This window comes from Talpa occidentalis, unplaced genomic scaffold (assembly GCF_014898055.3).
Source record: "Talpa occidentalis isolate TD23 unplaced genomic scaffold, MPIMG_talOcc4v2.1 talOcc4.9, whole genome shotgun sequence".
NCBI lineage: Eukaryota > Metazoa > Chordata > Mammalia > Eulipotyphla > Talpidae > Talpa > Talpa occidentalis.
In genome coordinates this window covers 37,574,599-37,591,968 of record NW_023605305.1, presented here as the reverse complement: position 1 = coordinate 37,591,968, position 17,370 = coordinate 37,574,599, and the positions used below count along the sequence as shown (strand labels likewise).

The 17,370-nt window shown below is 44.3% G+C and overlaps 1 protein-coding gene and 1 long non-coding RNA gene across 4 annotated transcripts in view; one reads left to right on the top strand and one right to left on the bottom strand.

Moving 5' to 3' along the window:
- The window catches only part of SLIT3 (slit guidance ligand 3), a 610,824-nt gene that overhangs the window by 443,886 nt on the left and 149,568 nt on the right, over window positions 1-17,370 (bottom strand). The gene's annotated exons all lie outside the window — the stretch shown is intronic.
- On the top strand, window positions 1,966-7,435 carry LOC119237275 (uncharacterized). Of its 2 annotated transcripts, none has more exons than XR_005123242.1 (3): window positions 1,966-2,095; window positions 4,258-4,402; window positions 7,316-7,435. It is a non-coding gene; the product is annotated as an uncharacterized LOC119237275 (long non-coding RNA). The 2 variants fall into 2 exon arrangements; XR_008550223.1 differs by having other exon boundaries at window positions 1,966-2,475.

Sequence of the window (17,370 nt, the reverse complement as noted above, 5' to 3'; positions counted from 1 at the left end):
GAGACAGGCCCTGGTGAGTCAGAGTCCTTAGTGACATGGGAGAAAACATCTGCCAGGGATTGGCTACAGACAGAGACTGCGTCAAGCCTTGCCCTTGGCTGCCCAGATTTTTCTCCCCAACTTAACCAAATGACCCCATGATCCATTAGTCACTCTTCGTTGAGACCCACAGGGAGTCATCAGGACTTCATGAGCCACATAATTACAATGAAAAGTCTGCACTGACTTCAGTGATTCAAGTGAGTTAGACAAAATGTTCCCCAGACATCTGACCGTGGCTTCATTATCAGAGAGCTCGGCTGAGAGTTACCCCTGTTAACTCCAGTCACAGGCTGCTCAGAGGCAGCATTTGTTCTTCAATCCTTTCAAGAAGTCATTTCAAGATGGCGCCTCTCAGACCCAGTCATCAGCAAAAAGAAAAAGTCTAACAAAAACCCTTCCAAGTGTTGAGTGTCTAATGAGGAGAATCTGAATGGTAGTCACAAAATCAGGGACATTACTGTCCAATGCAGAGAACAGTCCAACAGGCACTGTCCTTTCTTACACCTGTTGGGGAAACACAACTGCACTTTCCACTGTTGGAGCTCCGAGTGAGTTTCTACTGTTAAAAGGAGGTGGCAGTAGCAAGGCCCATGAGCATCAGTCTTCTAACCAAAATGGTTTGCCCACACACAGAGAAAATACTTTCGTTTCACCTCCCGGGATCAAATAAAGAGTCTCTCAAATAGCATGTTGAATGTCCATCTTTCTCTAAAACCAGAGCAAAAAAGTTAGAAAGACAAAACTAGAAGTAGAAAGATGGCATTAAACCATCAAACCTTTGGAGAAAACAGATGCTTTCAAAAGTGTTTATCTAGTCATTCATTTCTCAACCAAGTCAGGGTTTTCCTGAGCCAGATGCTAATCTGGACATGAGTACAGGATCTCTGATTTTGCGAGCATCTTATCTCAGCATCTGGCGGAGTACCTGATACCTAGACTCATGAGAATGAATGGATAGATGGACAGGTGAGTGGATGAAAGAATGAATAAAGCAGATCTTCATAGTTGGGGTCAAGTCAAAGTTTAAGTTGAGAGCAGGCAGAGACATAGGACAATATTAGGAAGTTCAGCATCATTACTTGGCTTCTGTGGAGCCCTAATAAGATAGAACCCACTTTAACCTCAAAATGTATCAAAAATTTTAAAAATGCCTATAATCCCTGACCTAGTCATCCCATTTCCAGGATTCTATTTCGTAGAAATAATCTAATATGTAAAGAGAGGAGAAGTATACTTTTAAAAATATTTCTGTCAGCATTGAAAATTAACTAAATGTATCCTAGAATGACAGTGAAACTAAAAATCATTTAAATGAGGAATTAGTATGTAGTTATTGAATAGTTAAAAGAAACAGGTATATGATAGTGTGTAAAACTTTAATAAAAGTACTTTAAATAATATTCTAATAAAGCATAAACATATAAAGGGAAACAGGTGCAAAATACTAGCAATAATTGTCTTTGGGACATGATTGTGGACAATTATTTTTATGTTATGTTGCAAAAAATTTCTAAATTTTTTTCAGTTAACATTTGTAATTGAGGGATGAAAGTAAGCATAATTATTAATATATACATTTAAATATATTCAAGGATAAAATAAATATAAAACAAATAAATATTTACACATACAAATTTAAAACAAAAAGTGCCCCAACCACTGCCTTGCTAAGAATGAAGTTGGCTATATAGGAGATTCTAAGAATTGACCCTTTCTGTGTTCTTCTATCCTGTCAGCTTAATAACTATTTTAACCAACCATTTGGACATTGTTTCACAGTGTTCTCTGATCCCTCCATTTTGCACGGAGGGTGGGTCTGGCAAAAGTAATTACTTACATTGTCTCTTGGTGACAGGATCACAGAACCCAGGCAATGGAAGCTCACTTTTATCCCTTTGTGACTGAAGGGCTTTTATTTGGAATCATCAGAAGTAAAGACTGACTTTTGAGAGACAGAGGTATTCATGGAGGATAACAGAGCTGGGGGAGTTGTTATAGCATCACATGTGGTTATGAGACACTTGTATTGGCGGCAGATGGTTACAGTTTCTTGGTAAGCTGCTCTTCACCAAAATCTACACTTGCCATTCTCAGTGAGTACCTGGCCCTTTTAGCCTCAGGACAATGCGTCAACCTGGCTTCCCTGGTCCAGAGCGTGTCCAGGCAGCAGTGATGTAATGGCAACCACCCTTCACTGACATGACCCATTCAACCTTAATTAACTCTCCAATGAGTGGGCCACAACTCTAAATTCTTTATTCTGCCTCATTTGGACATCTGTGATAAATTGAATGAAATCAAGACAGCAGTACACTGATTATCAAGATCAAGAAAAATAAGGAAAGACTGACAAGCTATCACAGACCAGAGCAAGGGAGACATGAGGATTAATGTGGTCTCTGATTGAGATCTCAGAGCAGAGAGGATATTAAGGTAAAACCAGTGACCTCCAAATACAGTCTGGAGTTTAATTAATAGTAATGCACAAATGTCAGTGTCTTGGTTTTGACAAACGTGCTGTAGTAATTAAAGACCATAATGGGGGAAACTGGACAAGGGCTATGTGGAAACTCTCTGTACTCTTTTTGGAACTTTTCTGCAAATCTGAAGTTATTCCAGAATAAAATGTTTATTCCAGAATAAAATTAAGGCCTCCAGAGATGAGGAGGATTTTTATAAGGATCCCTCATGTCAGGATTATCTTGGTAAAATATAAGAAAGACTCTTGGAATTAGAGTGAGATGATCTGACTCAAAACTCCCTATAATTTTCAATGGGAATCTGGTAATTCTCTTAAATTCAGACAACTGCAGTTCCTCATCAGTAAAATGTGAATAACAACACCTGTCTGATAGACTTATTAGTAAGTATCATAGCATCAGCACAGGAGCTAGTTAGTTAGCTAGCTAGTTAGCTTGCTTCTATGTTTCAACTGTGCAGCACAGCTATCTGATACATACTCATTGCTATATGTGTGAACATAGGAAGAATTCAAAATGGCATCGGACTTCTATATGTTGTTGCTGTTAATAGCAACATCAAAACTGTCTATATCCTGGGCCTCCTTGGTGGCTCAGTGGGTTGAGTGCGGCACTGTGAAGCTGTCCGCAGCCTCTGCAATGCGGGTTCGATCCCCGGCCAGCCAGGGAGATATCCACATAGCAGGGCAGACCTCTCCTTTCGGGCCTGCTGCTCCCCTCAGCAGTATATTTCAGTTGTCTGCCTGTTCTGTTCCCCGCTCTGTCTCCGGTGGATCCTCTCACCCTCCCATGCCTCTGGCCTATACTCCAGCTCTTGTATAAATCTTTTTAAAAAAAACTATCCTATTGAAACCAGATTGGAACATGGGGAAAGGATAAGCATTATGATATATGAAAATGGAATACCACAAGCAGTTAAACTAGATTGATGTATCACCATGACTAGAGTTGTATGTAACGTATAAGTTATGAACAAAAGCTACAGTATGATCATGTAATGGTTGCAAATACACAAAAGGTTGCTGTATACAGTTTATAGATACTTATTTACAGAGAGAAACATGAACCAGAGAGGTTCAATAACTGGGGATCAGCTTTGTCCATCCTGTTTGAGACATGGACAAATCATAGACCCAAAGAACCTCTGGCTTCAGAACAATACCACTCCTGACAAGTCCATCAAGGATTGAGATTAGCTGTCCTATTAGTCATATTATCTGTTGCCATGTTATTTAATTACTAAGGAAAACAGGAGGAAGCCTAAATTAACATAGCATGATTTAGGAAAATCTGGCATGGGATAACTGGATATAAATTACACGCATGTATTTGGTTGGCACAATGGTTCTCAAAGTGTGGTTCCTGGGCCAGCTGCATCAACATCATCCAGGGACTTGATATAAATGCAAACTCAAAGATCTTGCCCCAGGCCTGTGGAATTCTGAACTTGGAGAATGCGGCCTAGCAATAGGTGTTTCAACAAGCCTCATAGATGATTCTGATACTTACTCCTGAGGAGAACCACTGGATTAGCAGCATCAGCCAAGATGGGTTCTTGTCCTCTGGATCTTCAGTAAGCCCCTTTATCTCTGATTTAGGTTTTTCATCTCTTAAAATATGGATCAGATCCAGATGACCTCTCAATTCTTTAATAATTCTACAAGTTTATGACCCCACATAAACTTACAAGATTACAAGACTTACTTTTAATATATAGTTTGTCATTTTGGAACAGGTAAGGACAGAGGACACTGGCTGGCTTTACTTCTTACCATGCTGTTGCTATCACTCAGAAATCATCCATGGCCCAGTTTTTCCCAGTGCTCCTCTAGTATTGAGACTGTAAAAGCTAAAACACGTTCCCTGTGACTCCCTTGCAGGTAGGTACACCCGCGTGAAACAGTTCTCACCAATGAGACACAAGTGAAAGGGTGGAGATTCCTAACCATAAACCATGATGTGAAGGGAAGGAGGCACTTCCCAGGAACCACTTCTGGGTAGCAGCTTTCTTACAAACTTGAAGGTGAAAGTCACTAGGGAAGGAAGGAGGCCCCAGAAGACAGAGGGTACCTGGGACTTTGGGGCTGTGCTGTAATAGCTGCATCAGTGCTATTCTGCCTCCTGCATACTCAAAAGTTCCCTCTTCTTTAAACCACAGAATGAGCAGTCTGTTCTTGCAGCTGGACACTTTCCCTACTGATGTACCCCCAGATGCCCAACACACACTGAGCTTTAAGGAATGCCTGTGGATGACAAAAGGGAAGTAGAAAGAGGGAGGAAGATGAGGAAATAGAGGAGGAATGGAGAAGTAGGACAAAGAGGGTTACTGAGGACAGGACACCTAAAAGTAGCAAGAATTGAGCAAATTTGTAAAGCAAGAAAAGGCCTGGAATAGAGGAAAAGAAGGTATGCCAAATTTGTGTTTATACAAGAAACTTTATGATATCCATTAAAACATGGGTTTGATGTACTGGGTATACATATTTATTGCACATTAAAATGAATACATGACTATTAAATCTTTTTAAAAAATTGGTCCATGAGCTACCAAGTATCATCTTGTGAACCAGCGGAGGCTGGCCTGACCTCATTAGCAGTGCTGACTTGTGCAGATTCCTGGCCAGAGTATTTGCAGCTTTAGGTCTAAAGTAGCAAAACCTGGCATCTAAGATTGGAATCCAAGATTGCCTGAACTTCCCAGGAACCAGCACTTCTGTACCAGCCTAAAGCTCTTTATGCTTATTCTCTTCATTTTCCTAAGGTGAACCAAATTTCTTGGCTAATCCCAAATATACAAGGGAATACAGATACAGCAATCACAAAGAGGGAAGAGAGGTCCCTCTTTGGAAAGGGTCCTATCATCTCTGATCATCCAGGACAATTATTTTATAACCATAGCAGGGTTGCACGTTTTAATGTGCATTTGCTGTATGTTGAGATATTGTACTACATCAAGACACTTTTTTTTTTTTAAATGTCTTTTGGTGTTCTTCAAATTTTCATTTTCAATCCATTCCATTCTTTCTTGTGTTGCTCCACATCTTTTCTCTTTTCAACCAACCTTTGCAGCAGAGGCACAGGCAGCTCTGCCCTGCCTGTTACATGCCACCAGCCAAGATGACAGACCAATAGGAGATATGATCTGCCTCTCAGCCTCCTCTTCTGCTCCTAATCCTAAGAGAAGTTTTGGTATTTCTGCCCATAGGTAGGAGTTTTCTGTCCCTCCTCATTGCCTTCCCCAGCTCTTACCCCTCAGAATAATGAGACACATCAAGCCTAACATGGCTTCATAGTGCTGATTAATGGCACCTCTGAAGGGCACCTTCATAGCCCTGGCCCAACTTCTTGGAATCTTGAATAGTGAGCCCAATTTTGCCACCTCCCCATTAATGCAGAGTCTGTGTGTCTACCACCATGCTTGCTGAATTTCATCATCTATGCATGGGGCCATGGGAGTCAGATTGTCAGTGGTCTCCATGGAGAAGGCCAGAGGTCACAAGAGAAGCCACCAAGAGACAGGCCAGTGTATCAAAGGATGCTCAAGTTTGACAGGGAGCACTTTCTCAAAATGGGAGCAAAAAACATCTCTACAGTAGGAGCTAGATCAAGGCAGAGGGCTGAGTGGGGAGGGCAAGAATGACATCTGTGTCAACTGTTTATTTTGGTGATTGTCTGCAAGTTGCAGGCAACATGGCTGAGCAAAGCTGTCATGGACACACGACTTCATCGCAGATGACAAGTTGGCACAAAGACAATGTAGGTGGAAGAGAAGTATGGGAAACAAAACTACCTGTCATGCAGGCAGAGGGAGGAAGAAAATCTAGCTTCGAATATTTGCCCGTAATTAAATGTCAGATGTACACAATGCAGTAAAATAATTAGCATGGCATAATTACTGTTCAGATGGAGTCCCATGTATATGCCAAACAAATTGCTGTACTAGAGCACAAGCTGTTAAAACAAATTGAGTTACTTAATTTTTACATGTAGCAGCCTGTTTTATCATTTCCTAGGATGCAACTATTTCATTAATAATGCAGTTACTCTAAATGTGTGTAGCTTGGGACCGCTGCAGAGGCAGAGTTGCTGGTCTCCCTCTAGAGACTTGGCAGACAAAAATCAACTGATTTCCCTCTTTCCATGCTTGACCCCACTTATCTTTTCTGTACCTCATAGTCAAGGGGACATTTAAAAGCCAGATCATGTCACATAACTGCTTCTAGGACTTTCAATGGCATCTATTGATCTTATGGAGTAAAATCCAAACAGGAGTGGAGTCCCATGTTTCTACAACCATCTAGAGCCTCTAGCCTTCACTGTGCTCCAGTTACTGGTTCAACTTTCCTTTGACTCCAGATTGTCTCCAGATTGGCTGCTCCCTTTGCTCAGAAAACTCCTCAGACTCCTGTCCTTCTCTCCCCCACCCCTCCTTCATAGGCCTTGGTTTAAATTTTGCATCTTTGGTGATACCTTTCCTCATTATCCTACGAGAAGCAGCTGGTCCCAGCTGATGTCCATGAGAGCTCTTGCATTGCTCACTTCATAGCAGGGACCACACTTATCCTAAAACTTTCTAGATCAGTTTGTGTTTTTAATTGTTTAATAACTGCCTCTTCCACAAGACTCAAAGCATCAGAAGAGTAGAGCTCATACCTGTTTTGCTCACCCCAATATGTCAGTGCCCAAGAAAACTACTGGCCTATAATAGCTGCTCATATAATATTGTACATGTTGGTTATGTGTCACCCAGGCATGCCCTTTTCCCTCCACTGTGTTTGTTCTTTCCTTCACAGAATGAGAGCATGGACAAGAGCGGCATTCTCTGGACATGTGGGTGGTTGCCTATTCTTGGGTTTATGAGACCAATCAGCTTGCAGAACATAAAATAGCATGGAAACTACCACAAGCATAAAGACAATCCAATGATTGGATTAACAGTAAATGCTGCTTCAAGACACCCTCCTTTCAGTATTTACATACTTACATGCATTTGTTTATTAGGTCATGATGTAAAGAATCTCTATTTCTTTCTTTGGGACACAGACAAAAAGTGTCAGAAAGTCTTAAAAAACATTAGAAGCTGGGAAAGGATTGATGTGGACAACCTCTAGAATCCTTAAGCCAGCTGCCAGACTTGGCCTTCTTGACTCTCTCTCCCCACTCCCCCTGAGCCATGGAGTGCAGGTTGGGAAGGTCTTTCTACATGGAGTCCATGCTCTTCTGCCCCTGAGGTTGAGAAGAGATTTCAGACAATGGATTCTGCCCCAGGGAAAGTGCACCCCAGTCAGTGAGGCCTTCACCAACTTCACTTAATGGAGTGGGTGGCTGTGTCCTGAACAGGAAAGACAAACGTGTTCTTCTCAGTCCTATGCCCTCCCAGGACAGACTCCTGAGCATGAGGAATGGTCAGAATGCCAGGCAGGGAGAAACAGACGTGGAGGTGACTCTCAAGTTCCCTAACACATGGGGAGGAGTCAGGCTGAACATCACAATCAGAACCCAGCCCGGAGGGGCAGAAGCATTTTTCAAGGGTGGCCAACTTCTCGGGAGCTACCACTGACTAGGAAACACTATGAGATCGAACCATCAGGGATGACCAGAAAGACTCCTAAATAACAGGGAGTCAGTGGGCATGGCTTCTTGTCTGTATTTGCTCCTTTTCCCAAAGCTCCATCCCAAACCCATGCTGCCAAGCTACATCTGCTCCCTGACACAGGCTTCCTGCAGGCAAAGCCTGCTGCCTCTCTGCTCTGGCTAGTGTGGGGGAGTTACCGCCTCAAGTTCACCCTAAACTCTCTTATGCCCCTGGACTATCTATGAGTACCTTCATTCCCAAGATGACATCAAAGAGCAGTCCCATCTGGGCTCACACTGGACCATGCATCAATAATGCTCTGGAGGGAACTGCTAATGGGACCATCTTGGAGGTTGACAGTGGTGACCCTTGGCCTCTCCTTTCCAACTCCTAAAACAAACCTAACTATGTGTGGCCTTGGGCTCAGCTCTCCATCTGGACAGTGGCTATTCTTCTGGCTAGAAGGACGTTCTGTGTGTGTGTGTGTGTTTACACAGATACATGTATATGTACACACAAATATATGTATATATGTATATACATATATGTACTGACTTACATATAGCATATATTTTACATATATATAAATGAGAATTGAGTCATTACAGCCCATATCTTGGTCCTGGGGATCCAAGACCCACTTCTGTTTTTAGGTGTCTGTATCTCAAGTCTAGACCACCCTCTTTGTCTCTTACCCAGAAAGCACCACTAAAGAACATGATTATTCATGATTTCATAGTTCCTGGCTTCCTGGTAGTTTCTCTTGTGAGGGCTGCAGGAGATTTAATGGATTTCAGATGATTGGGCCTTCAAAGTACAGGGGCCAAATTCACCTTACTTAGCCCTATGGACAGGGAAGAAACTTAATTGGACAACACTTGCTGATTAGATTAATGAATCTTCTCTCATTCCCTTTTTCTCTCTCTCTTTCACACACACACACACACACACACACACACACACTACACACTACACACTGCAAACAGCCTGCTTCAAACTGGGAGGCAGAAGGGTATCTATTTCTGGCAAGCTCTGCAAGGAGGCCTCAGGGGGCTGGTAACATAGCCCCCCTTCTCCAATCCATTCAATTCTCTCCACTCATTAGCCCACCCTGGATCTCAGACCACCCTCTCTGCTCAGATCCTGGATAGGATACCCTCCTGTCAGGGGGTTTCCTGGCTCACTTCACCCTACCCACATCTCCCAAACAGCCCCTAGCAGAAGTAGCTCTGTCTTCAGGAGCCCTGGGGAGTGTCAGCACTGAATCCATTTCTACTGCATCCCCTGGGCCCTCGCAACCCCATAAATGGAGACCTCATATCCTTCCCTTGCTCCCCTGCAGAAGGCTAGGCTGACCACTAGTTCCCACTTGCCCAAGACTGAGAGGGTGGCCAGGATGTGGGGCTTTCAGTGTCTGACAGGGAGCTTTTGGGAAAAGCAGGATGAGGTGGTCCCACCTCAGAAACCTAACATCTTTCTTGCCCTTGCAAGTCCCTAGCCTTTCCCTACTCCCTAGGTCTCCTGAGCCCATTCCTCACTTGTCTCTGATTTATGGGTTTCTACTCGTTATTTGCTCGTTATGGAGAATTAATGGAAGAGTGAGTGCAGGCCACATGAGAACAAAGGCTCCAGACAGATGCCAGGTTTGGACTCGTGGCTCCACATGGCTGTGGGCCAATTATATAACTGCCCTAAGCCTCAGTTTCCTCCTCTGGGAAACAGGTCTATCATTAGTTGTATCTACCTTAGATGATGCTCTCCCTTATCTGGTTTGCACATTCATTCCCCAGCTTTGATGAAGCTTGGGTGCTAATAGTTCCAAGATGCCCTTGGAATATGGGAGTCAGTCTCCAACAAATGGATGGGAATTCACGCAACCCCCTACCCCCTGCATAAATGACAGCAATGACTGAGAAGAGAACAGGAGCCCAGTCCTCTGGCCCAAGGGAGAACAGATCCCTGGGTCCATTCACATACCAGCTTCTCCAAGGTTTCAGGTTGAGACTAAACTTTTTCTGCAGCACCCTCTCTGTTTGGCTTCCTCCCAGTCCTACCCTGCTTCCCTTACATTGTTAAGGTTTTCTCCTTGAGCATTTCTTTCACAAATTCCTGGCAAAAGAATTGCTAGCTCAGCTCTATTTCTAGGGAGCATGTGCTAAGATACTTCCCGCTCAGAACTGCAGAAAGACTAAATAAGAGTGTGCACATGAGATGCTTATGTGACAGCCTGGCACACTGTAAGTTCCCATATCAGGGCTGCTCTGTCCTGAGCCCAGAGCTCGTCCTCCCTCCCTGTGGCACACACTTGCAATCCAATGCCCTGGTGGCTTGACACACTTGCATGGATACACCTGGGATGTGACAAATGCTGGGTGTCCCTGCCATTATGTATCACTGACTTGGAAGTCAAGAGAGTGCTTCAGGAAGGAAATGGCCACATGTGACATTCCCCCATTACTGGGGAACTGGTTTTAATTTTTTTTAAAGATTTATTTATTTATTTATACAAGCACTGGGTACAGTCAGAAGCACAGGAGGGTGAGAGAATTCACCGGAGCCAGAGCGGGGAGCAGAACAGGCAGACTGACGAAGTACACTGCTGAGGGGAGCAGCAGGCACGGCAGGAGAGGTCTGAGTGGAAATGGTTTTAATTTTTAAAGTAACCATTTAAAAGTTGCAGCGGTATTCTAAGTAGCAGGTTTCTCCTCTAGACTGATGGAAGTTGAGAATCACTGCCTAAATCTAGCCCCCTCATTGTTCCAGCCCTGTCTGGAAACTTCCCCACAGTCCTTTTATTTTCTGTTTCCCAAAGAGATCACATACAGAAGTCTTCTATCATTTTTCACTGGTAAACCCTGTCTCAAATACTGGGGAGAAGAATGAAGAAAACTTCTCCCTTCTCCTTTGGGAGAAGAAGAAGAAAACTTCTCCCTGGCACTAGTGGTTTCTTTCTGGATTCTTCTGCCCAGGGTGATGAGGGCAATGACCAGGAATGTGAACACTTGGATGAAAACCCCAAGTTGTAGGAAGCTTTTCCTATATCTCTGGCTCTATGCCAGAGAGAGAATGGGAGAATGACAGAAGAAGTAGTGGCTGTAGTCCTTGTCCCTGTGAAACACAGGCCAAGCAAAAGGATCCAAGAATCACCAAACACTTATGAAAGAGAAAAACAATGATGAACAAGATCCACTCTTTATCGAGTACTTACTACCTATGAGGTGTTTTGCTAACGGATTTGCAGGTCTGATGTTACTGGAGCCTTGCAGCATTTCTGTTCTCTTCTCCTCACCTCCCAGAGGGGTATCTGAGATGGTGAGAGGTCAGGGAGCTTGCCCAAGGACACAGCAAGTCAGTAAGAACAGGACTCCTCCCAGCTGATTCTGGGCCCACACCTCAGCTTCTACACTCAATAATTCCTGGTACCAGCCTGGCCCCCAGGATCTTCCAAATGCAGGTATAAGGATCAGAACTGTAGCAGAGGTGGAGTGAATAAAATACACTAGAAAATAGTGAGTGATGCGGACAGAATAAGGCACTGACAACATGATACAGTGCCAAGTTGTGAGGCCGATGTAAGCGTGCGTGGGAAAAGTAAGAACTCTTTTTCCATGCCTGTTGTCAGCAGCTAGTAACCCCATCATCCCTGCCAAAAAAACAAAGAATGCTAAGAGGCAAGGCGATCTATCTGCCGGCATCCCAGGGACCTGCTCTGTGCCAAATACCCTCCCGAGCAAATATTGATATATTAACCGCAGCTCAAACACTCTGAGTGCTGGGAGCATGCCTCAGCGGGGAGGGGTGGGGCTGGCCTGCTGCCACCCTGCGCCCCCCCCCCCCACCAGCCTTCCTCGGAGGCAGAAACAGGCTCTCCTTCCTGCTGGAAGAAACCGGAGGGCTCTTGACCAGGACTGGCTGGGAGGCAAGAATCCCGGGGATGCTAACCAACCTGTGATGATGGGCAAGTGGCACAGGCAGGCTGGGGATGGAGCCAAAGTCTGTTTATAAAGAGCTCCAGGGACTGCCATCACCTCCTCATCAGCCTTCGGGATGTGCAGATGAAGCCAGGAGCAGGGACCTGGGGACCGGACCAAGGATTTCAAGAGAAATTATAATGATGCCAACAATCTAAGCAGAGCCCCACCATTGAGTTCTGCTCAGTTATGGATGACAGGCCTCTTATTTATATTTGCATATACAGTAATACAAACCAGAAACCTGCTTCACTTCCTTCTCCCAATATTCCCTCCATCGCTGAAGGAAAGACTGGAATTCAGCTTCTCAGATTCAAAAGAGCAATGTTTAATGAATTAGATTAGAACTAGAAGGGAGACAGAAAGCTCATTCTAGAGGTGCAGAGACTTTGGCTCAGGGGGGTGAACTTATTTTCACAAGGTCCTGAATGGCAAATGACAGCTCCAGAACAATACCTAGGTTTTCTGTCCCTTGCATCCTTTGTCCTTGCATAACCCTTGACCCCTCACCTCTACCCCCGTTTGTGACTATCACTGCCAATTTCCAGTGGTGGCCATTGGGTTTTCTTAACATAGAGTGACTATAGGAAGGGTTAGGTAGGTGAGAAATGAGGGGGGAGGGGAGCAGATGGGGCACACTAGTCTGATGTGAAGGAAGCAGGGCATGCCCCTGTGCGGTTCTGTAATAATGTCAGACCTGGGAAAAATCCTGGAAGCCCATTCTCACTACCTGGAAGTTGCTTCCTGGAGCATTGTGTCAAGAATGATTCTGGGGTATCTTCAGGTTCCATGAAATAGTGCTTGGTGAATTATTTGTGATGTTGACCCTGGGGGCCGGGGGACTATTTCAATATATGTACTGATTATTTGCAAGTGTGTAAAGATAACGTTGAAGCTGGAGACTGCAAATTTTATTGCCCAAGAACCTTTCTATATACCTCCAAGGAGAAAATGGGACATTCCATGCAGAATGTCCAGTATATAAGTTTAATAAGCATATTCATTTGCGGAAAGGAGGGAGGAAGGAGGAAGGCAGAATATCCTTGACATCCACTGGAGTTTCACTGCTTTGAAAAACTCCACCTTCATTCCTGGACTTCATCTCTCATTGGCAAGGCTGCTACAAGGGGTTAAGTTGCAGCACCGTGAAGCTGTCCACAGCCCCTGCAGCATGGCAACAGTTCGATACCGGGCCGGCCAGGGAGCTGACCCACATGGCACAGCAGACCTCTCCTGTCTCGCCTGCTGCTCCCCTCAGCAGTGTATTTCAGGAGATCTACCACTGTCTCTGGTGAACACTCTCACACACCCCCTTCCCATACCTCTGGGCTGTACCCAAGCTCTTGTATGCATAAATAAAGAAAAGAAGGGAAGGAAGGGAAGGGGAAGGGGTAGGGGAAGGGGAAGGGAAAGAGGGAGGGAGGGAGGGAGGGGCCCAAAGAATGGAACCATTCTCCAGACACCAAGGTTTACTTACATAAAAAGTCCTAAAGTACCAGCAGGTCTTGGGTAAGACAGTCAGAGCCCATGCCCCCTAAAGAGACCCTGAAGCTTTCCTAGTGCAAATCTTCACTCAGAGGCCCACTTCCACAGGGGCTACAGCAATGGCAAAGGGCAAGAGTAAGGGAAGGAAGAGGGGTGAAGGGCTCTTAGGACGAGGGCAATGAGAGGCTGTTCTAAGGGATGATACCATCTGGAAGAATCACACAGGCCAAAGGTAAGTGCAACCATAACCCTCCCCAGCTCAGAAAATCAGTGGTACCCCACTGCCTTCTACATCAAATATAAAACACTTTGGGTCAGGGGACCCTCCTCCAGAGGACCCGATCCTTGAACCCCTTGGGTCATCTTCAAGCTCTCTGAAAATGGATCCTCCGACAAAATTCTAAACACACCCAACTTCTCACATGCCATGGTAGGAATCTCATCATCCTTCAAGGCTCAGTTCAATGCCACCTGCTCCAAGAAGCCTGTAATATAAATAGCCTTGAGTTGCACATTTTCACTCTCTCTCTCTCTCTCTCTCTCTCTCTCTCTCTCTCTCACACACACACACACACACACACACACACACGTACACATACACATTCAAATAGAAATAGATGTCAATAGGTCAACCCCAATTCCATTCCCCAAATCACGGAGCTGGACACAAAAACATGCTGCCTGCCTAGTTGTCAAACAAACAAAAACAACAGACAAAACCCACTGGCACAAGGCTGATTTTAGGATCTTGAATTTCTCTGCCTCACCCCACCTCCCACAGGAAAAGGTTTTGTCCAGGTTGCACTGAACTAGAAAACATTTTTTAAATCAAACCAGGTCATGAATGTGCATAATTCTGTGGTGAGTGCCCATCCGGTGCATATTCACTAGGAATATAAACTAAAACTTAACCAGTTAACTTTATTTATACTCTGGATGGAGTTTTAATAAAACAGAATCCGTTAAGAATTATAAACAAACAGTGTTTTATGAACTAAAACTGCAGCGCACTAATCACTCAAGGGCAAAAACTGGGCTCTGGGAGGCTCAGCCAGCCATAAATAAAGATAAGGTGCTGCCAGGCATGGGCTTGGGCAGAGTAATCGCTGACTCCATAATCAGCTTCTCCCCTCCTCCTTCAAGTCCACAAATCACTTGGGCGTTGGGTCACTGCCCACTGGATTCAGCCCAGAGACAAAGAGAAATGGCAAAACACTTCATTAGCTGCGAGGCTGATTGTGAACTGCATGCTACGAAATGTCTAGGTGTGAGTCCTCAAAACCCCCACTACTGGATGAGTTGGTCAGAGCACTGAGGGTTGAGCCTGTGCTGCACCCCAGACATGGCTTCTAATCAGGGAGTGTCTTTGCTAACCATCCCCCTCCTTGTATATAGAGACTTGAACTCTCTTCAAGTCTCCAGTACCCACTCCTTAGACCAAACAGGTGGTGGAGCTGCCAATCACCCCAACTCCCATCCTGGGGCCATAGTAATGGGTCCACACAATGGGTGTGTACACCAAACACAAGCAAAGTTAATCCACATAGGGACTGGTTCAAACTGGAAGAGGACAGCCTTTTTTGGTTAGTCATAGGATGAAAGGATGGGACTGTGTAGGGACCAGAGATCCCCTTCCTTGTCATGTGAAGAGATCCCGTCCACAACCAGAGGGAGCTCTCTTGTGAGGTTTGGGTGATTACTATGTGTCAGTGGCAGGCTGTGTTTTTATCCTACCTTTTGTTACAGTTCATCCCTGTAACAAAAGTCTCACTCTGGCAGGCAATGTTGAACAAAGCAGAATTGTACATGCATAGGGCAAGGGCTTAAGGGACAGCTCCATACTTTCCTATTGATTTTCTGTGAACCTCAAACTGCTAAAAACAATGTCTTTAACAGAGAAAAATGAAAGCCTGTCATCCCAGGAAGAACAAAACTAAGATAGAGAAAGGAGAGAGGAAGTGGGTGAGTCCTACTGGTAATTAACTTTCTTTTTTGTGTAAGCAGTGTCTCTGCCTCCTTATCTTAAAGAGTATTAATACCATTATAGTAATTTTTATTGAGCACCTACTTGGTGCCAGGCATGGTACTAAGACATTCAGTTCTGCAATTATTATTATTGCTATTATTGAGCATTTACAATTTACTAAGGACTCTCTATGTGTTGTCTTGTTTAAGCCAAATACCACCAGTGAAGTGGGCCATCTCACCTTCACTTTGAAATATAGAAACTGAGGTTTAAAGAGGCTAAGTACTTTCGTACTAGTTGTGTGGCTAAGGATTAGTATAGGTAGGATAAAAACACAGCCTGCCACCAAGGCCCATGCCTGAACCCCACATAATCTTGCTGCAGTATGATTTCAATTTTGTTTACATATACAATGTGTATACACGTGTTTGTGTGTGTGGGGTGTGTGTGTGTGTGTGTGTGTGAGAGAGAGAGAGAGAGAGAGAGAGAGAGAGAGAGAGAGAGACAGAAAAAGTGAGAGGGAGAGAGACTTCACAACAGACGGACTCACATGAATTCTTGGTTGAAAAAAATGGGGCGATAATACAGAGATATCAAAGCAGAAGGTCCTACTAGCTCACAGGGCCTGCATTAACTTAATTGCCATTAAGTTCAGGACAGTGATTCTAGCCTTGACTCTGTTGGCACAAAGTAGGCTCTCAATAAATACTGCTGGACAGATAACACAGTCACAAAGCACTTCTCTCACTTTATCCCCACTATTTCTCTATATGTAGACAAAAAAGGGAAACATCTTTTATCACAGGGATGGGAAAACTGAGGTCCATGAAGCTACTCAGCTTCTCCTCTTATCTTGAGACACCCATGCCCTTGACCTCTGTGTTTCAGTCCACTGGCTTGTATTCTGTTCTTGGATGGTGTCACTGACTCCTGTCTCAGAGTGCTTGCCTCATTCTTCTCTAGACTAGCCCCTCCTCCCACGCTAACTGGCTCACTAAGTTCTATACCTTCTGACCTTGACTCAGAAGTGCCTTACTTGGGTTCATTTTCCAGGATCACTTTGACACCCCTTTTCTATGCTCCCACAGCACCCTTTCCTTCAAGGCATGTTTTGCTGCTTCTAATGACTTATTTGGGTTAGTATTCTATTAATATCCAGCTTGCCTACCTGACTATAAACTCCTAAAGGCACAGAACACATTTATGTTGCTCATCATTTCATCCCAAGAGCCCACCACTGTGTGTTGAATGTCCTCGACAAATGTTTGATGACCAAGGAATGAACAGGAATGAACAAGGAATGAACAGGAATGAACAAGGAATGAACAGGAATGATGATCAAGGAATGAATTGTAGCGTCCAGGATGGCACTACAATAAAAAATGCCTGATACATGTAAAATCCTAAGGCAGATTCTGGCCTCTTTGAGAAGCCATGCTCACCACCCAAGGCCTCCTACCACTAAGCTGGTCTAGACCTTCTGATTGACTTCTACAGCAGGAGAACTTCCATTGGCCCAGATCTCAGAACCAAAGACCTGTCATATGCTCAGTCTTATAAACTGGGCAGAAAAGGACTAGAATGTCCCACACCCAAGCCAACAAAAGAGGTAGTTGTGAGCTGAGAAAAGAAAGGCCAAGAAGTAAAATATCACCCAACTGGGATATAAGCTATCTACCTCCCTCTCTCCCCCTACTCCCTCCTTCCTTTTTTAATCTGCCAGGGAACACCTTTTACATTTAGCCTGATTATGTTTAACCATGGGCTTTTTGTCCTTGCCTTATAATTACTGCCTTTTAAACACAGTTGCACAATTAATTGCCCCTAATGAAGCAGGGTAGCAATTAAGGG